General features: G+C 43.5%; 1 protein-coding gene across 1 annotated transcript in view; it reads right to left on the reverse strand.

Moving 5' to 3' along the window:
• trr (trithorax-related) overlaps positions 1 to 15684 on the reverse strand; it is a 104999-nt gene extending 89315 nt beyond the window's left edge. The window contains exons 1-4 of the mRNA XM_069333537.1: positions 15518 to 15684; positions 6969 to 7159; positions 4707 to 4843; positions 3219 to 3550 (exon numbers count right to left, since the gene is read on the reverse strand). The gene's annotated coding sequence lies outside the window, so the exon portion shown is untranslated. The remainder of the gene's footprint in view (positions 1 to 3218; positions 3551 to 4706; positions 4844 to 6968; positions 7160 to 15517) is intronic.
• Between the last annotated feature and the right edge of the window lie 4792 nt (positions 15685 to 20476).

Consider the following 20476-nt stretch of genomic DNA (forward strand, 5'->3'; position numbering starts at 1 on the left):
TCCCTTATGGTCTTTTGCTCTTTGGGATCCTCTCTGCTGCAACAGTATTTACCACATTTTAAAATTTTAGGTGCCATGAATTGAAATCACCAAACAAGTTAATGTTTTGGGCAGGATTTGTTAGGGTTTTCTATGCAGTATTCTATTTTTATAAGTTGGTCTTTAAACTGATGAGGAATTGCATCTAGTGATTTATATACTGTACAAGAACACTCACCACATTTAGAATTTGTATTTTGATTATCAGCACTTCCACCATATCGTTTGTGGTGCTTAGCATTTTAGTGCAGATGAGTGTGTCATTGATGTAGAGGCTCACTCCACTCTGAAGCTTGTGTTTCCTGTCACATCTAAAAAGATTGTACTACTGTATCCAAATCTCACTGTCATAATAGTTCTTAGTGTAATTTTCAGTTAAAGCTGAAAACATTGCATTTGCCTTATTTATGAGGCAAGTTATATGGTGGACTTTGCTTGTATTGCGTGTTTTGATATCTAGTATGATGGGAAATAGGAAAGATGTTGTATTTGTGGAAGTGCTCTAACCAGTTGAAGTGATTTAACCCTTAAAGTGCGCATCACTTCATATGAAGTGTAAATCGTTTTACCAGTCAACTGCGCTTCACTTCATATGAAGTGTATGGGTACCGCGCACGATTTGAATGGCCCGCGGTGTAGCTGGGGGTCCCATACGCTGCCCAGGGGCTCTAGTAAACAGCGGCCATTTTGAAAAAAAATCCAGCTCACGCTCCGATGGCATGGGAGGCCTCAGTTTAGCGAGAGTCACCATGGCGAGCGCACGGTCAAACGCCCCACGGGCACGCACCACTCAGTCCCTCACCCCAGAGCAAATAGCCCACGAATTATTCTCTGAAGGTGAAGAAAGTGTGTTTGACGATTCAGACAACGATGAGGATTATACACAGTTGTCGGGAGATAGTAGCAGCAGCAGTGAAAGTGAGAATGACCGCCATGCCATGGCGAGGCCTATACGCTCTCCCATGCCTCCTCGCCCATTTTCTACCCCAATTCTACCACGACCTCACAGTTCCTGTGGATATTTTCTGTTTGAGGGTGACGAGTCAGAGGGAGGTGACTCCTTTTCTGGGTTTAGTGACTCAGATCAAAGTTTTATTGAGCCTGTGGCTGGTACCAGTGGTGTAACTGGGCGAGAAATTGTCGCGTCAGCAGCATCTCGCCCAGCCAAGCGCCACCGCATGGCACCACATGAGGGACCAAGACCCTCGTGTTCACGTGCACCCACCTCACGTGCACCCACCTCACGTGCACGTAGCCGCCGTGCTTCTCGCAGACGGTATTCAGCTCCTGGTCGCCGGTATGCATCGCTTCCTCGCCGTCTTTCCTCTGCATCTCGCAGGACGCCTGGTGTACTTGAGTGGAGTGATGGTGACGATTTTATTCCTAATATTCCTCACTTTGACGATAAAGATGTAGGGATTACAAACCTTTTTCCTAATCAAGGTGAGGACATGGCTGAGGTGGAATATTTTACAGCATTCTATGATGAACCACTCATGGAATACATTGTACACCAAACGAACCTGCATGCTGCTTACCTGATTGAGAGGGAAATCACAGAATTTTCACGACTGCAGCGTTGGAAAAATACCACAGTGGCGGAAATGTATGTGTTTTTGGCACTCTGTTTGTTGATGAAGCACTGTCACAAACATGCAATAAATGACTATTGGAGCAAGGACAAGACAATACCAACACCTTTATTCGGGAAATATATGTCACGAGACAGGTTTCAGATACTCCTCAGGTGTCTACATTTTGGAAGTGTTCAGGACCGAATACCTGATGATAGACTGTGGCGAGTGAGGCACTACATGAACGATGTTATTGGAAAATTCAGAGATTTTTACGTACCAGCACAGAAGCTGGTGGTTGATGAATCTCTCATACTTTTCAAGGGACGTGTTCCATTCAAACAGTACATTCCCTCAAAACGAAACCGATTTGGCCTGAAATTTTTTGTTCTTTGTGATTGTGAGACAGGATACGTGTTACACATGATTCTGTACTCGGCTAGTGATGTAGACATTCCCGGTAACGACGAACATGGATTCTCGGGGAGTGTAGTGAAGACCATCATGGCTCCGTGGATGAACATGGGACACATTTTATACACAGATAATTACTATACAAGTCCCTTGCTAGCTCGGTTCTTGCTAGAAAATAGAACCGGATTGGTTGGTACAGTAAAGCCACAACGAAGGGAAATGCCTGTGTTTGACAACGACATTGCAGTTGGTGAGTGTCTAAGTATTTGCCACCTGGTGTGAAGCGTGCAATAGCCCAACGTGATTGCTTGGTGTGTAAAACAACGACACGTAGAGACAAGAAACGGAAGATTGTGCAAACATGGTGTGAAACGTGTTGTATCCCATTATGTGCTGTCGACTGCTTCAATGACTACCACAGTCTAGAAATCTTCTAAGTGTGCTTCAAAGTGTGTATAGCGTGTGCGAGTGTGTAAATATGTAAACATATAAGCAGAACATATAATATAATACTGTAATGACATATTATATTGCCGTAATTGAAAACATTTGTGTGAGCCTGTGTATACTCAAATATGCAACAATTATTGATACAAAATATGTTCAAACAGTATTTGAAACACAATTAGTGAAAAAAAAATTGGATAAAATGCGCTTAGACATTGTAAATAAATAGCGCGAAAATATATTTGTGGCAACTCTGGCTGTTTGAGGACCGCGCGCAACACCTTCCGGGCGTGTACTGCATGAGCGAACATGCAGATTGTGACGTCATCGCAGAGCTTCTCGGCTCTATTGCAACAAAAGTAAGTACAATAGAATTTTTTTTTTATTTTTCCCGTGATCAGTGAACAGAACTTAACAGATTAGCATAAAAAAAAAATATTTTTTTTTTCAAAATGACATGCGCCTGTGTGGATAGCAGGATATTAGACCCCGAGCATGTTAAGGGTTAATGTTAAAGCTAGTGGACAAGACATTATTGCTACCATAGTTTCTTAATCATATATCAATGGATTAGTCATAGATTAAAAAAAAAGGACAATGTGCTGAATTAAAAAAATAAGCAAATATGAAGAAACGGTCAAAAGTATTTTTGCTAGTGGATATAGGACCGAAGTTGAATTAACATACATACCCATGTACATATGAATTTAGCAATCAATATCATCATCTCTAGAAGCAACTTACCTGAAGAGAAATATTTTGATAGTTGAAGTATCCTCTGTATCCACGGCTATTGCCACGACCTCTACGGATTGGCATTGTTTGCCCTCGTTTCTTTGAGCTGGACACTGCCTTTTTCCCAACACCATACTTTTCACCAGCACCTCCCCGTAATCTAGGAAGAAATCCTCCTCTCTTAGCTAAGCTTAGAGGCTTTCCACGAGAATATAAACTACTTTGAGGTTTATGGACAGAAGAAAGATCTTCAGATTTACCCTCTGAAGTTAAATCTGTATCATTGGAGTCTTCGGAGTGAACTGAGGATTCAGGGGGCCCATCACAACTGTCTTCTTGAGCTATCAAATAAAAAATTTGTTATCAACTATAGCAAAGTTCAGCAATAATGCATCTAAAATTGTATTAACAACAATAAAAAAACTAGCATTGAATGCAATGAAGTGCCTCTTTCTGGTTGGGTCTCAGAAATAACCTGTAGATAGAACTGAGATAACTGCACACAAGTGTGGAGACCTTAGAAGTCCTTATTAGCCTATCAGAGACCACACCCATAACCTGGTCTAAAGGGGTGCAGAGGGTAGGGAATGGTTACGATCACCCTCACAAAGGAAGCATCCAGAAAGAAAATGAAGCAAAATGGACAACTGCATGGTTCACAGAGAAACAAGAAGTGAAACAGCAAACAACTCAACAAACAATCCAAGTTGCAGCCTGGTTGATCAGGCCAACACTTCATCTAGAAAAAGCTGGGACTCACTAAAGCTGGTGACTCAAGGAGCAGTCCACACAGGTGGATATCAGCAACCAGGGTGATGCTATGTGGCAGTGGCCAACTGTAACTAGTGGTTTTGTACTACCCACTGTGTGGATCATTTGCAGAGTCATTTGCTGTTTCACTTTTCTATGAACCAAGCAGTTGTCTAAATGAATGGAATGCAGTTGTCTAAATTAATGGAATGCAGTTGTCTGTTATGCTTTTCTTACTTTTCTGAATGTTGACTTGGTTAGGAGTTATCATAACAATTCCCCCGTTTCCTAAGCCTCTTTAAATGCACCAGGTTCTGGCTCTGCTCTCTGGTAGCTATTAAGGACATTAAAGGCAGATGCGACTCATGTGTGTCGAGCTATCTCAGTGCTTATTACAGAGAGTCACCATTCAGCTTCTTAATGAAAAGTTTTGTAGAGTACAGTAGATGACTTACTCTATCAAAATTAACATATCAAAGATTTAGATAGATTAATTCTGAGACCAGCATCCAAACAAAAATGTTTCCATTCTAGAATTTGTTTTTAACTAGGCTCAAAAGTGATCAGAGGTATCCTCTATTTAAGTTCTATAACTAATGTACAGTATTTATAACTTCTTTACATGTTATTTAACCATTCTCCTCCATCCAGTATTATCCAATACTGAACAATAAATGATTATTATTAAGACATGTAATACTACAAATATCTGATGTACTTGATAAAAGTATAAACATCACAACTTACTTGTATGTGGTGACTGACTTGGGGATGGAGCTATCCTATTACAACTGGTGCAAACATATTCATAAGAGTGGTCAGCATTCCACTTGGCCTGGATTACACTGAGGTCAGCATCAATATCACACATACTATGGACATGCCTGATGGAGAAAATTTTTAATTATTACTACAAAAATTAATATGTTATTAAGTACACTGAATTATTAAAAATTGGGTGTAGTGTAGCAAAACCCTCAACATATAGATTTCCTAACCAAAGCCAATACAGGCCACTTGAGACTTATCACCCTCTAGGCTCTTGTTCCCAACAGTAAAAAGTATCTTTGCAAATTGTCTTTTCAAGGGAATTAGGATTGGAAGACAGTGATGAGCCTAATTTTACCCCCGCCAAGGGACCAGCTCATTGTAATAAATGAGCAAACCCCTCTACAGCCACCTGCAAGAAATAATTAGAATTGCCGGAAATGATAATTATTGTTCTGCCACTTAATAAAAGAGGTTACTCCTCCTGTCACCGGGTGTTTGCACATGTCAACACAAGTATCTGAGGATCCAATGGAAGTGGCCCAGAGAGGAGTGTTTGTAAGATCATGACTATTTTTGAGCTAAGGCCTTTAGGATGCTTCCTCAGCTAGCTCCACACATTGAACAAAGCTACAAATTTAAAGAAATAAAACAAAAAGAGCATTTACCTGTGTTGAAGACAGAGAGATCTGGGGTCAAGTGGATGGGAAGGAAACTGGAATATAGTCCAGCTCTCAAAGTGGCAGCTGCCTGAAAAGCTTCTGCACTGGAAGCTGAATCAAAGCAAAGACCCAGAGAGAACAAACCTCACAGGACTCAAGATCGTAAGTGTCAGAGACCCAACAGATAGCATGCAGAAGCAAAGAGATTGACCATTATCTGGTACTGTAGCAAAGATAATGAGCACCCTTCAAACTCACATATGGCAAGTACAAGCTCGACGGGCTGAAAAACCACACCACAGACCTATGAGGGGATTACCAGAGCCGAAAGACGGTTAGCCAAGTCAAGCATCCTGAAACTGAGGCTTCTTACTAGTCATACACATAACGCACAGCCACAACAACTCAACTCTGACTAGTAGCAGCATGTCATACAAACAAACACACAAGCCCCAGCCCCAGCAGCACCAGCAGAATGCCCCCAATTTCTTGTGACTTGTGAGAAAGGCGAGACTCACCACGTCAGTGACCTGGCCTCTCATAGGAGAAACTACAAACACAGTAAAGAAATAACTAACAGCTCAGGGGAAATGCTAGCATGCATTTAAGGAAGGTTTACCCCCACCTCTCAGGAAGGGGGAGTTACCCCAGGTGAGCTGGCCGCCCACCCCAGTTCTTGAACGATAAAAGTCACTGACTGAAGAAAGGCAGGGTGTCAGGGAGCCTCCGGGGCTCACCCAGAAATTTGTGTTTCATTACATTCAATGCTGGATTTATGGGGGAAGGGGAGCCCCATTGGCTCCCTGAAGCTAACTATTCACAGAGAAGACAAACTGGGACTTATCAGGAAGGCAGCAACACCGCAGGTCTCAAAGTGAGGAAGAGACAGACAGCTGCGACAGCCATCCAAAGGCCACACAAGGTCGCTAAGGAACCGGGACGTTCACGAGATACCTGGCGACCAGGGCCCTGTTTAACCTTCAAAACCCCCATGCCCGAATATGCCGGCACACCCGGGGATAGCGCTAATGAGGGGGAGCTAGTTGGATGACGTGCTGTTTGTTTTCTTTCTGGTGGAGATATTTTGCCATTTTGAGGAATTAGCTTGCATAGTGTAACCAGAGAGTGAAATGTTTTGATTTCCCTACCTTTCTGGGTCCTTCCTCAATCCTTCAAGGAATGGCAGTAGTGATGACTGCCATTCCTTGTTTTTAATAAATTATGTCTATCAATTTTATGCACAAAGTAGACTCATTATATAGAAACAAATTTCAAACTTCACCTTTATAAACATTAATGGCAAGGATTAGAAAAATTTAGATGAATTATCAAAGCAAGAAGCAATGTTTCTTAAAATGGATAATAGTACAGTAACTCTTCAATATTCTTCTTAATTCCCCCTTTAATTTTAATATACCATGCCCTTTTCTGTTTTAAACTAAGTACAATATAAATGTTCAATTTACCTTACTACCAACTACTCAGTGGATGAATGCAAGCTTAAATAATTTAGAAACTTTATTATACATATTAAATTCGATCCCATCATAAGTATACAAAGTAATGTCGAGATACATACCTTTTACACTTTGTACACTGAGCCATATTTTTCTGGGCAATTGCTCGATATGCTTTATGGCAAATTGGGCAGGCAAGCCCTTTATTGCGAAGCTGGTAACAGGAATCACATACAGTAAAGTTGGAATGCCAGCGTGATGACAAGCCATTGCCTGGTGTTCGAGAACCACAGTCTCCACAAGCACGACATGTCTGTTGATAAATTAATTAATGAGTAGATAAAATGTAGTAACTGTTAAATGCATAATGTAGTGTGTGTTATTACACACACACTACCCTGTGTATACACACCTTGGTCTCCGCACTGCTACCCAAATTGCTGTCCCAGCCATCCTGTAGTCCTCCTCGGCATCGTATGACCTGGTCGAGGAAATTCTACCAGACAATTTCGGTAACTCAGTGGGAATACATGACCCCTACTTCATGGAATGCAATACAAAATGGGCTCCCCTATCAGATCCAGCACCCAGACCAACCCTACTGAAAGCCAACAAAAAAACCAGCTGGGACATCCTTGTCATAAACAAAGTAGCCACAGCTTTGCTGGAGGCAACAACAGACCCCAGATACCATGCCCACCTCACAGCTGTGCTTGGTCCTCATGCAGGGAATTTCTTTTTGGCAGTCCCAATGTTTACAACAGGCACATGTATTGATCCGCAGCAGCTCCGTACTGCAGTTGCCCTCTGTCTTGCTGCCCCCAATCCTCAATGTACAAAACAAAACTAGTCACGTACCTTCTAAGAAAAATACCCATGAAAAGTTAGGAGTTTCAGTTGCCAAAAACTTGTTTTCTGTCAGATCTTGAGATATGTAACTGAAATAAGCCTTGTTGCTACAGCAGAGGCAAAATAGTCTACCTTGTATGGGCTATCTGACAATTTTCCAGCATAAGTCTCCATCTTGCAATCATTGTCAAAAAATCATTGTCAAGAGAATTATTACTCTGACAATTATAAACAAATATCTCAAAGAAGTCTTTGATTGCAGCCTCCTTATCAAGTAAGTTTTTCAGGATGTATTGATTTCTCATCAAATCATATTCAAGGTACTGTACAAAAAAACAAAATCATGCAATGATATTTTGCTCAGACCACCTCAACACCTGTGCCATCAATACTCCACAGACCAGCAAGATTCGTTCTGTTGCTGTTAAATTCGCCAGTTAAAAGCAGTAGAACAAAACAAGCTTTAGTTTCTTTATTGTCTGTAATTCTGGCTTTATTTTTCTGGACATAAATCTCTCTCTCTTTGTTTCTCTTCATTGATGATCACATTAGTTTCCTCTACTAATAAATCTACATTATGTGTGATAAAGAGTGACTTCAATTCAATTGGTGATTCTGCATACATGACTGGTTCCTTTGGTCCCCTCCCCTCCTGTGAAAACATTACGTGGAGGAGGCCTTTGCATGTTCACATTGTATACTTTCTTGTTTCATTTACTAATCCTTACTCAATCACCCATCATGTTTGCACTTCTTTTGTCTGGGTTTCTAGGGTGGTTTCATGGCATTCTCTAATTAATAACTGCTCATATCGGTCCATGATGAAATTTGAAAATAAAAAAATACCCTGATAATCTAGATTTGATTAAAAAACAATATTTTTTATATTTTGCATAGAATACTGCATATATAAAAAAAAATTCTGTTAAAAAAAAAGCAATAGGCAGAAGTATTCAGTAATTATGAGAACTTACCTTTGTTAGTAGTGTGGGGTAATTGAAAAAGAGAATGAGTCTGCTTTTCACATGATCTGGGATATGTTTGGGATAATTTCTTTCCTGTTCTTTGGCCAAAAGTGGGGCTTTAGGAGCATGCAATTCCCCCACCAAGAAATAATAAGTGTTCCAAGGAAAGGTACCACCATGAGCCATCAAGCATGAATCCCAGCCAGCTAAACACCTTCAACTATACCCCAGTCATTACCAAGAAGACCAATATAGACAGGTTCCCAGACACTTAACCTGTCCTACAGGCCCAGACCATACAAAAGCGCCCTTGTCAGCCTCAGGGAATTAGATTTTTGTGACTAGAAAGTTGGAGCAGGAGAAAGACGATTGCTAGCCGTTTAAAAAAGCTTATTTAATTTTAAACTTATTTAAACTTATACCTCTAAACTTATAGAGGTATTTCTTTTATTTTTCCTTATTTATAATGAAACAAGAAAATCCATAGGAGCCATGATGAGGGTTCGAACCTATGCAATGGGTGTTCCCAAGCTACACACGCTAGCGACTAGACCACGACATGGTAGAAGGATTACAACCTGGAGTTCTACTGAGCTCAACAAGGGCTTTCTGAGGCTTCCAAAAGCCGAACCAGGATGAAGTCACTAGTGTGTGTATGCGTGGGAACACCCATTGCATAGGTTCAAACCCTCGTCATGGCTTCTACGGATTTTCTCATTGATGCAGTCACATTAGTGTGATTAATCTCTGTGTACTGAAAGCGTCAGAGGTGGAACCTGCCTAGAAGACAGAGCCAAAGTGCATAGGAAGGATAATGGGAAAACCCTAGTCTGGCTTCAGTGGAAGCCTCAGGAAACCCTTGTGAGCTCAGTAGAACTCCAGGTTGTAATCCTTCTACCATGTCGTGGTCTAGTCGCTAGCGTGTGTGCATGGGAACACCCACCGCATAGGTTCAAACCCTCATCACTGTTCTTATGGATTTTTTCATTGATGCAGTCACCTTAGTGTGATTACTTTCTGTGTATAATGAAACAGATAGAATGGGGTGCTCAATACAATATTTGTCGTGCCACACTGATCACGTGTGTGTGTGTGCTACGCGATTTTTTTTTAGCACTAAATTACATGTTGCTCTGAGCACAATTTGCGCTGTGTGCACTCATGCTACATGATAATCTAATGTATACTGTAACAGATATACAGATAAACACCATTTATCCCATTTTTTTTTAATCACTGCAAACGTTTTAAATATCGGTACTGATATGAAAAAAATATACAAGTCAGGGAATATAAACAAACCTTGGAAATCCAACAAACTGTTTAAAAAACTCAACATAATGTAGACATTTCTGTGAAGGTATCAAAACTAAGCAGCTGCTGTTGGTTTTGTTGCCATATTCAGTGACAATAATGTGCAGTACTCTGGGTTTTTTCCACTGAATCTGGCCAAAATGTTGTATCCTTTTGATTTAATGCAAACTGCAAAATAAACAGGAACTCTACTCCCAAGTGTAATGGACAAACTCTGTTTACCTGAATGTAAATATATGCACATGCATGTGTATTTGTGATTGTATATACGTTATACATACAGTATTTATTATGTTACTACATTTTCACTATTTTAAGGTGTCTCGAAATTAAATTAATACTAGCTTAGGAGAATAAAAGTTCATAAACAAGCATTTAAGCCCTAGCATAAATATATGAAGGTGTGCAAGTATGAGGGCAAAAATTATCTTACAAAATAGTCATGGATAACAATATAAGCTCCAGACTAAAAAAAAAACAAAAAAAAAAAAACACAAGTTTGGGATAATAACCAAACCAGCTGGGTAGGTGCAGCAAACAACTAGCATGCTTTTTTTTTGTTTTACCTTGCACTTCCACCCAGTTCTTGAGAGGGAGAGGCCAAAGGGGCGGGCACACACCACATGGTACGCCTTGTCACACACCCCACACACGATTTCATCGCTTGGCTGCCGACACATCTGCACACCCGGTGGAGAGGGAGGGGGGGACACAGAGGGATTATTGTCATGCACCATAGCACAAAGTCAGGGAACCGAGTCAAGGATAAAGGGGACTCAAAATACTGTGAAATGGAACTACACCAATTCCGCAAGAGGGGAATGGAAGAGGGGGGTTACTTCCAGACAGTAATTTATTAGGTGTGACCCAAAACATAACCACAGATACATAAAGAATAATATGAGCATGCATTATTAACAATGAGTACATGTTCAGCCAATTTAAAATTTATAACAATATCAGTGGTGTTAATTACTATGCTGGGTATCAAAAATTACAGAAAAATTACCCAAGAGAAGATCTTAGAATAATTATGTATGAACCTAATGCTAAAGCTTTTTTAAGGTTAATGCATATGAAGTGAAATCAGAATATCAGGAGAATTCAGCATTTGATAAATTGAAAATGTATTTATTCTTCAATAGAATTTATTTTGAATATTCATTGAAAACTATCATTTATGTTTTTTCTAAATTTCAAAGGTACTATATACAGTACAGTATAAAATTCCCCCCCCCCCCCAAAAAAAAAAAATTATAGCTTTTTCCATACACACCTGGATGTAGGACTTTTAAATTGGTTAGCAGTTTAGTGGTTAAATCTCTTGCTTTATTTTGGTGACCTTGTCATAGACACCAAGTGTTTCCCTATTCATGTCTTAACCTAGGTTGAAAAGCAAGTTCTTTTCAATAAAATTGGTGAATTGCCTTCTTAGCACTCCGGAAGAATGTTAGCAGTGAATTTATTGTAAACCACTGTTAGTTTTTTGTAATTTATTTATAACTAACTTTGTAAATAAACATCAGTTTTTAGTGTTAACAAAATGAAAAAATTCTTATCTTTCTTCTATATTATACTGAGTTCCAGGCATCTAGCCCAGTATATGATTTTCAGAATAGGCCAAATTCAGGAAAGAACTCAGAGGATGACTCTCTTTCATTGCATCCAATGAAATTCCAAAACAGAGATTCATCCTGCTATTTCAGAATATTGTTGTTTTCTTTATCATGTGTGTACATTTCTCCTCCTATAAGCAAGGTGCCAATACATGTGGAGGTTCTTGATTTGGTATTTAATTAAATGTGAAAAAGCAGTTAATTTCTTCTTATTTCTTGGAAGGCTTTGTTCTTTTTGTATTACTTCAAGTGGTATGTATTTGCAGGCGATGAGTCACAATAACGTGGCTAAAGTATGTTGACCAGACCATACACTAGAAGGTGAAGGGATGACGACGTTTCGGTCCGTCCTGCACCATTCTCAAGTCGATTGTCTGTATTGATGGTATGTATTTTGTAGCTCTACCACTGACTTGTGTATTCAGCAAGTTGTATTCACCTACCTGCTCTTGCAGGGGGTCGAGCTCTGCCATTTCGGCCCGCCTCTCAACTGTCAATCAATCAACTGTTACTAACTACTAATTTTTATTTTTCTCCACACACACAGTGTGTGTGTGGGCTTGTTTTACCACTGTTATACATCTGTGGTTGTTTGAAAACTTCAATAACCTCTTTACTTCTTCGTTATAGTCATCTGCATACTCTTAAGTTAGACCAGTTTTTTGTGGTAGTGATTGTTATTTATAGTGATTCTGAGTTTAGTGCGGGAATGCTAGGCTTCACTAGCTGTCAATATAGGTAATTTTAAAACCAGTCACAATCTGGCTAAAGACTAAACAAATATAATTAATTATACAACAATGAACAAATCCATAACTATCTTGAATAATTTTTTTTAGTCAGACTTGAATTACTGATCAGAGGACAACACCACTTTTATAAATTGCAATTTTGAAGAATTTCTTACTTTAAAACTATTAGCACTCTAATGATACAAATTTACACAGTACAGTATATATAGTATAGTTCTAAGACAAACACATCTCAAATTTTAACTGATTATCTTCAAATGTTCTCCTGATATACAAAATCAAAATTATCTAATGCAAAACTCCCTTGGGTACCATTTGAAAATGAAACTAATAGAAGTATTCCTTGAAATTAGAGCTGTATGTGAAGAAATTTGTACAACTATGTGAATTAATTAGTTATGAAATATTGATCAGAGTCACCCCTCTATTGCACTAAATGTTAAAATGTTAAAAAATCTGCCACCAGACGAATACATTGTCCCAATAACAATAGGGACCTTCCTTGTACTATTATACATGGGTAAGTGTTGAAACTTTCAAGCCAATACACAAAGGTATTCTTTCAAAATTATATGATAAGGCAAATAGAATAAATGTTAAATATAATGAAATGCCTCTTTTTGGTTGGGCCTTGGTAGCTCCCTATAGCAACCCACACTAGTCACATCAGCCCCCAGGGGGTCCTTAGTAAGTCTACTGGAGACAAGAGCCTGAACCTGGCCTCCTCACAGAGCAGGGGATTCATTACCATTACCCTCACCAAAGGAAACATCCAGAAAGTAAGCGAAGCAAAACACAACTGCAAGATTAACAGAAAAAAATTGAAATAAAGTAGCTAATGACTCCACAAACAATACACCCAGTAGTTAGTTTGAACTCTACTAGTAATAGCTGGTCATTACCAAATGGCACCCCAGGAAGCTACCCATTCCCATGTCAACGCTAGTCAGTCTGCAGCCCAAGATCACCAACCAACACACCTGGAAGGGGGAACAAAGGACCAGGTAGCCACTGAGGTCCAACTAGAAAGAATTGTTTTATTAGTCAATGCTGCTTTTTTTTTTGTAGGAGACAAATGGTGGCTCCCTGTTGATAACCACGGAGAATAAGGAAACCAAGACTTACCAGGGAGGAGGAGAAGCATTAAACATGCGAAGAAGACAACCAAGGACAGGAAACTCAAACAAAAGCAACAAGAGTCCAACAAGAACAAGGACCTTGTAAGAACACCAAAATCCCAAACCTGAATATCAGCCCACGATATATTAGAGAAAAGCATGGTTAGGCTGCCTAAAATTAAGGGCACTGCAGATAACCGAAGAAAAATGAGCCTTGGAACAGGGAACCAAGGAAACAGAATCACCAGACAACACCCCCCCCCCGTCGATTTAAGGAGTCGTCTACGCAGATGGACATCAGGTGAAGGACTGACAAATGTTGACATAGAAGTCTGCAGCTCCTGGGATGTTGCTACCTGTAACTAGGATAGTTTGAAATATTGGTTGGATCATTTGCAAAGTCGCTTGCTGCTTGATTTCACTTTTCTCTATGAATCCTGCAATTGTCTGTTTTGCTTCATTTATTTTCCAGATGTTTCTTTTAATGCAGGTGATTGTAAGGAATCCCACACTTCTTGCACCTCTGCAATGGGGGCCAGGTTCTGGCTCTGGTCTCTAGTAGACTATTCAAGACTCATAGGGATGATGTGACTCATGTATGTGGAGCTATCTCTGGGTAGCTATCTTCAGGAAGAAATTGTTAAGACCTTACAGAAAATCTCACTGATCTGCAAAATAATATACAAACTTTTTTTAATAGCTGGCAAAGACTGTAATGCTCGTGGTATTACAAGGTGGTTTTGAAGGTTAAAGCATTCAAGATTACCACAATACTTGAAATACACTTAAATTGTTCAAAAAACTGGTTGATTTATAAGGCTGTTGCCATTTGAACAATAATGTACCAAAGTGTATTGCTAAAAAACATTACCAAACCATCATACAAAAGTGGGTAGATAAGATGATATGAAGCACAAAAAAATCTATTAGTAAAAAATAGTAAATTAAATCAAAGATAATGGAAATACAATTCCTCTGAAATGATCATTTGGATCTTGGAAATTGGCCGGCAGCCAGGTTGTGTTGCAGTGTCTATATGAAACAGAAGAATATCAGAGGTTCAAGAGATAAGCCTTTTTTTTTTTATATAACTTACCACTCATCCTATCGACAGAAAATAAGGCTAAAACACCTGAGGTGAAGGGTTGCAGGAAAGCATCTTGCAGCCCACTTCTATAAATGCATTCAAGAAACATATGTGCAACAGCAGGAATGCCTAGAGGTTTCAGAATACTGAAAACCTTTTTTCAAAGCAATGGTGGTGGTGGTGAGGAGGGTTGGCATAAATATTAAAACATTCAATTTGAAAATGAGAAACGAAGATATTTAAAATGTTCATGAAAGTACCATCAATTTGGTAAAATGAGAATTCAGAGGAGTCTTGCAAAAAATGCAATGTTCAGTCTGATTTCTGTTTTAAAGTAAGCATGTAAATTACCGATTATGCAGAAGGCAAAGAAAATTATGTTAAAGCAAACATTAAAAAATGGGAAAAGTATATGAAATTTACTTTAAAAAGTACCACTATGATAAATATAAAAAGCATCAGTTTTTATACTCTTTTATCTAAAATAACTGACCAACGGTGCTATGCTTAAACATAATTTGAAGAACGTTAGTTTAGTTGATGCATTATATTCTTCTAAATCTTGATAAACAATGGTACTTTAAGTTGTGCTGTTTTAGTTATTTTTATACAACAGTTTTGTTATAGCCCTCATCAAAACTCTTCTGAATGTTGAAAAACACAGGTAAAATTCTTCTCACCTATTTACTAAAAGCCAATAACAACATATAGTATCTACAAAGCTAAGTAAACACTGTTACACATTAAATCGAATCTATTACACCAAAGCTTTTAAACAACAAACTAAGGATCCACATAACTAAACAACAGCAGTACAGGAAAAGCAGCATTTCCACCAGAGCGGCAAACACAACATACACCAATAACAAATGTTTTTCTTGACAACCAAACTAGTAATAACTTTGAAGAAAATGATCAGTATATAAATTTAGAGGAAGCAAAAATAAATATTGTATACTCTTTTCCTTACCTGACACGTCTTACAGTCAGGACATTGCCATCCTGCACGTAAAACCGAGATGGCAGTAACTGGAGGCTTCAGGCAGAGGCCGTGGTAGTGATTGCCACAAGAAGAACAGAAGAGAAGAGAACTCTCAGGAGATGAATGTTCGCATACCATACACGCCATGTCCACCACTAACAGAAATAATGAATATAACTGTAAATGTCAATAAAACCAGCGTTGAATGTAATGAAACGCCATTTTCTGGGTGAGACCCGGAGGCTCCCCGGAGCTTTACCGGCTGATATGCTAATGTCAGACTTTGGCATCAGTCATGTGTATGGAGTTCTAGGGCCTACCGGGGACCACGAGCCAGAACCTGGCCCCCTCAGAGAGGCAAGGGGAGCAATGGCCTATAGAAACCCCCGTGTGGTTGGAAGCATTCTATGTCTGCCATCGACCGGGTCAAGCATCCAGAAAGGTAAGCATTCCAAACAAACCCCTATTCTGGTGAAAATTGCTACCTAAGCCGAACTAGTGGATAGAACTCTTCAACAGAAAACAAGGAAACTAGTATGACGTCATACGTCACCGCGCCGCTGTCTGTGCAGCTCCCCCCTCCCCGGGAGGGGGAAGGGGGAGCCCCAGACCTCCCACGCCGGCTATCCACCCATCAGTTCTGAAGCTGGATGTCAAAACACACGAAAAACGCCAACCGGAGGGAGGGAGGGTTGCCGGGGAGCCTCCGGGTCTCACCCAGAAAATGGCGTTTCATTACATTCAACGCTGGTTTTCTGGGGGAGCCCCGTCGGCTCCCCGGAGCTAACTACCCACAGAGGAAGGTCAAAGGGACAAAACCGGGAGGCGGGACACCACGCACCCCCCAAGGAGGTGAGACAACCAGCAGCAAACGCCAACCCAAGGCGCCACAGCCCCGAAAATCCCGGGAACAACACGAGAACCACGAGCAGCAAGGCCCCTGCACGAACACCAAAAAACCATGCCCGAAAGACTGCAAGGCCACGTCGCCCAGACGGCAGCGAGAGCAGCGAAGCCACGAACGCCACAGGCATGAGGGAAGAACACAGGCAGCTTAGCCGCAAGAACACGGCTGACCACCCGAAACACCATCACCCGCGAACCGGGAAGAATAGAACCGGATCAACGCAAAACGCGCTCCAGACCCAAACGCCGTGGCACGCAAACAACAGTGGAGGGCCGCCACTGAACACAAAAACGACACACCCCCGGCCCGACCAACGAAGCACCAACAAACCCTGGACCCCTCCAGAATGCAGCAGCCCCACCCCGCGCCAGAAAAGATGGAGACTGCTGCCATCAAACAACCAAAACGCTAAACCGAAGGAGCAAGAAAACTCAGCGAACCGACCCCCAGAGGCAAAGGCCCAAAGGAAAGAGCCGACGAAAAAACACACCGGAACCGAAGGGGCACTACCAACCGAGGAGAAGATAGAGCACGCTGACCAGAGACCAGGATGGTGCAAGCGGCGCACGAACAGGCCGGAGGTGAAACGACGCACAAGACAGCTGACTAACGGTGCAGAAGCAACACCAAGACCGAAAGCAAGCTGAAGCGGCTCCGCCTGCGCCGCACGAAAAGAGGCGACAGTATGTGGCAAGACGACGGCCCCCAACCCCCACTAGAAAACCAAGCCGAGAGTAAACCAAGCTAACAAGAGTAACCACCTAAGAAGGGACAGGAAAAGGAAGGACCGCCAAAATACCCATACTGCCGCCAAGAGAAGCACGCAGGTGGGACACCTACCACGAAGCCACCCGACCACCAACCGGAGGCGAGACCACGAGGCAGAACATAAGCAGCCCCGACAAGGCCCCCCCGAGCCCAGGAAAAAGGCGGAGCCGCGAGAAGATCTCGGGCGCGACCACCGAAACCCAGGCGGCACAAGGAGATGGAACGTCTGCCGAACAGAAAAACTCCCCAAAGCATGCAAGCCCGCCAGGAGTTCAGAAACGACGGGTCCGACGCGAGACATCGCAAGAAACCCCCCCCAAAAAAAAAAAAAACAACAACCGGCAGGGCAAGCTAGGAAAACCAAAGAAGGTGGAAGGGTCGCCGCCAGAACAGGACCCGAACCAAGGGGCACGAACAACTGCAATAGACCGAGACAAAGAAGCACATCACAGGACACAGGCTGACCAACGCCTAAGAACACACGCAGAACATCCCTGCTGCAGAGGAGGCAGGAAGAAAGAGCAGAAGCACAAAAAACCCCAGGAGAACAACCAGGGGTGGACAATCAGGCAGGGACAAAAACCCCACGCAATCCCCAGGCACAAAACGGCAGCAAAGTGCCACTCCACAACCGGACACAGGAACAAGGACACGCCACCGTGAAACACGGTACCAATGCACACGCGCAGCAGCAGCAACAGGCACCACTGCAACATGCAACATGTAAATAGCAACTCCCCTCTGCAAAGGCAGAGAACGAGCAGGCAGACCCCAGACAGGGCCAACGGAGACACGACAAAACCCTGCAGGCCCAGAAACCTGCACCAGGCGACCGACGGCGGAGAAACCCCGCTCGATACCTGCTGGATGAGGTACTGGGAGCTCTTTTACACCTGAAGCCCGGCCCAAGGTCAGGCCAGACCAGCCAGAGGATGGCCCACCAGGCAGCTGCTAGGAGCAGTCCACCGGCCCACATACCCCCACAACCAGGACGGGCCGGAACTGCCATACGAAAACAGGCCAGTGCGCCCTGGAAGTCCACGGACGAACCAGCAAGAAGGCTTATGCTCGCAAGTAGGTCGTGTAACAAGCACAGACCACTGATGGTAATACAGTGTTCCCCAAAAGTGCCAATAGCACCACTGTACTCCACTGGTACTATCCCGCAAGTTCTACCAGATAGGCGGGACCCAAGAGCCAGAGCTCAAATCCTGCAAGCACAGCCAGGAGCCTCACCAGGTGAGTACAGAACCAACCCTACAACCCCCACACCTCACAACATTAAAAAAAAGGAGGGTCCCCTGAATGACTCCAGCATGGGTTGGACATGCACATGAGGGGGACAGGAAGGGGTGATAAAGGACAGTCACTGGTGTGCGAATGGTCTCAGTCGTACAAAAATATACCTAAATAAAGACAGGTATATAAACACCGCCGCATTCAGCGCCCGGCCAAAAGACGCCAGACCGCAGAAACTCACCTGGCGAATGGTGGCACGAACTTGACACGACTCAACCGTGCCCAGAAGAACTTGGGAGCACCGCCAGGTGAAGACGCCAGAGCCGGACCCTGCCGGACCCGCAGGAGAGCAGGGAGAGGCGAAGGAGGCGGTCCACACCCATGACACAGGGAAAACCGCGGTGTCCTCCCCACAACTGGGAACCAGGACACCCCCGGCGCGAAGGGGCACATACCGCAGCCAGGGAGAACAAGAGGCGAAGCACTGTAGCAAAAAAGGGCGCAAAACCCCAGCACTGAAACACCGCCCAGACCAAAACAAACTCCACGGCGCATGCGCATAACACGCTGGCCGAACCGCACACCCTCCCTGCGGGAAGGCGCCAGCCAGGACTACTGCACGAGAAAAGGAGCCAAAAGAGGAAGCAAGAACAATAAAACCGGCCAAAGAAGCAAAGAGCCCAAAAAGGAACCCAACCGGGCGACAAGTAGCCCAACCGGGCGACAAGTAGCCCAACCGGGCGACAAGTAGCCCAACAGGGCGACAAGTAGCCCAACAGGGCGACAAGTACGAGGAGCCGACAGACGTTCCAATAATGCGTGAAGTAGCGAAAAACCTTCCCGTACCCTCGAGAACACAGAAGCCAACACTAGTCCGAAGGCACACGAAGGCGCAGGTGCACCGAGATCAGAAGTCACGCAGAACCCCATCGAACGGGGAAACATGACAAAAACACCGTCCCAAAAAGGGGGGGAGGAAACATCCACCCACAGGATGGAACCATAACCGACTCAAAGGCCAAGGAACCGAGCCCGGGGAGGGGCCGACGTCCAACAGCACGTACGGCTAGTGGGGAGGAAAGACCCCACTCCGCGTAACCACAAGCCCCGCCTAGAGGGGGATAAAAAACCCCACGGGGTCTAATGGGGCCAAGGCCCCCCCCCAAGTCAGCCACCTTCCCCAGCCCCGGGAACCTACACGACAGGCCCCGGGGCCGAGCCGTGCCCCCAAAGCCCCGGCCGTACCAGAAAACCGGGGCAGCCGTGAAAACACTAAGGAAGGGAGCCCACTGGCAGACTCATACAACACGGCTGGAGGAACAGGCCCAAATGCCCCCGTCACTACCCCGAAGGGGAATTCCCCGAGACTGCCCGAGTCTCAACACCACCAAAACCCCGCCCCAAACCTACAGACGGTAAGGACCGGATGCAGGCAGGAAGGGTGAACCAGGGAAAAAACAAGGACACAAGGGGCAAGAACGAAGGCAGACCCCCCCACCAGGTAGATAACAAATGAAAAAGAAAACCCCGCAAGAGGACAGCGTACCCAAGCGGAACAGGAGCCGGCCGCTATGATTGGTAAAGACAAGCTGCCACAGTACCCCGCCGCCCCACCAGTGCAAACACTGCCCCTTACTCTAAGGCGAACAAGGAGACAGAACACCCGAGCACACAAAGAGCGGCCGAAAACCAAGCAGTAAACGGCCAAGCAGGGGCCAAGACCCAAGGAACTTGTGGAAGGTGGCCCCAAGCCCCAAGTGCAGTACTTACAGGGCACCTAGGGAAGGGAAACCCTAGGCGCATGCAGCCCGAGTACTGAAGAATCACTCCGGCTCACGCACCACCTAGAAAACAGACACCACACTCTAGGTACAGTGCTGAAACAACCACTGGAGCCGGAGCACATAACCATTGCCTATAGCATCAGCCGAAGGAACTGATGGGTGGATAGCCGGCGTGGGAGGTCTGGGGCTCCCCCTTCCCCTCCGGGGAGGGGGGAGCTGCGCAGACAGTGCGCGGTGACGTATGACGTC

Source organism: Procambarus clarkii, chromosome 29 (genome assembly GCF_040958095.1).
Source record: "Procambarus clarkii isolate CNS0578487 chromosome 29, FALCON_Pclarkii_2.0, whole genome shotgun sequence".
Classification (NCBI taxonomy): Eukaryota; Metazoa; Arthropoda; class Malacostraca; order Decapoda; family Cambaridae; genus Procambarus; species Procambarus clarkii.